The sequence below is a fragment of the Mandrillus leucophaeus genome, unplaced genomic scaffold (assembly GCF_000951045.1).
Source record: "Mandrillus leucophaeus isolate KB7577 unplaced genomic scaffold, Mleu.le_1.0 Scaffold325, whole genome shotgun sequence".
Classification (NCBI taxonomy): domain Eukaryota; kingdom Metazoa; phylum Chordata; class Mammalia; order Primates; family Cercopithecidae; genus Mandrillus; species Mandrillus leucophaeus.
In genome coordinates, this window is record NW_012103421.1 from 664753 (window position 1) to 666273 (window position 1521).

The 1521-nt window shown below is 53.2% G+C and overlaps 1 long non-coding RNA gene across 1 annotated transcript; it reads left to right on the forward strand.

Moving 5' to 3' along the window:
- Positions 1–824, forward strand: LOC105545313. The gene is made up of 2 exons (XR_001006898.1): positions 1–42; positions 125–824. It is a non-coding gene; the product is annotated as an uncharacterized LOC105545313 (long non-coding RNA).
- The last annotated feature ends 697 nt before the right edge of the window (positions 825–1521 follow it).

The window sequence follows — 1521 nt, forward strand, 5'->3', positions numbered from 1 at the left end:
CTCGGTGGAGCAGACCCCGCGCAAGAGGCTGCGGTGAGCGAAGTGAGTACAGCGCACCTGGGGGGTGCGGGGGGCTGACCCGCGGGGTCCCCGCCGGCTTTCCTGACCGCCCTTCTCCCTGCAGTTTAGAGCCCAAAGAGCCCCGAGGGAACCTGCCGGGGCAGCGGACGTTGGAAGGGCGCTGGGCCTCGGCTGGGACCGTTCATGTAGCAGCAACCGGCGGCGGCTGCCGCAGAGCAGCGTTCGGTTTTGTGTTTAAATTTTGAAAACTGTGCAATGTATTAATAACGTCTTTTTATATCTAAATGTATTCTGCACGAGAAGGTACACTGGTCCCAAGGTGTAAAGCTTTAAGAGTCATTTATATAAAATGTTTAATCTCTGCTGAAACTCAGTGCAAAAAAAAAGAAAAAAGAAAAAAAAAAAGGAAAAAATAAAAAAACCATGTATATTTGTACAAAAAGTTTTTAAAGTTATACTAACTTATATTTTCTATTTATGTCCAGGCGTGGACCGCTCTGCCACGCACTAGCTTGGTTATTGGTTATGCCAAAGGCACCATCCATCTCCCACATCCGGTTATTGACAAGTGTAACTTTATTTTCATCGCGGACTCTGGGGAAAGGGGTCACTCACAAGCTGTAGCTGCCATACATGCCCATCTAGCTTGCAGTCTCTTCGCGCTTTCGCTCGCTCTCTTATTATTACTGTGTTTATCTTAAACTTGAAGACAAATCTGTTAAAATGGTTCCTGAGCCGTCTGTACCACTGCCCCGGCCCCTCGTCCGCCGGGTTCTAAATAAAGAGGCCGAAAAATGCTGCAACTCCAGTCTGTTTGTGCTTATGCCTGCCTCCAGCTCCCTTCTCCTGCACCCCCAAAAGCTGGAGAGCTAGAATGCAAGAGAGAGCAGGCCAAAGTGGGCATCCCCAGTCCATCCAAAAGGGGAAGCCTCTCTCCTGGCTGGGCCTGGCCCAAATCCACCTGCTCCAGTTCCCTTATCTCAGGAGGGGCGGCCGGCCTGCAGTGCACCCTGCATTTATCACCTCCCACCTGCGGGGCTGCAGAAAGACAAGCGTGGGCTTCACATAGCCCCAGCAGGCAGGGAGCACAGCCCCTGACTTGCTGCCCAGACTCAGGCTTGTTTAAAGGAAACCATGAGAAACCCCTCTGCCCCCAGCTGATGGGCTCAGGACCCTGCTAGTTTGAGGATGTGCTGGGGTAGAGGGTGGGGAGCAGGACTCCACCAAGACACATCCAGTCCTACAGACTTTTCTTCAGGCCTTGCACCAGGGTCTCCCTAGGTCAAAACACCCGAAATGTTCAAGGTCTAGTCACACCTGCAGTGGAGGGGGGCAGCCTCGAAGCCTCTGAGGGGAGGGAGAAATGAGAACACAAAGGGGTGGTGCCCTGGAACCAGGAGGGCATGGGGAGGGGTGGTTTCTGATGACCAGGCTTTGGTGGAAGAAGTCGAGGCTGTGTGCCTCCCTGTGCACCCACACTGTCGGCCCTACCAGCCGACT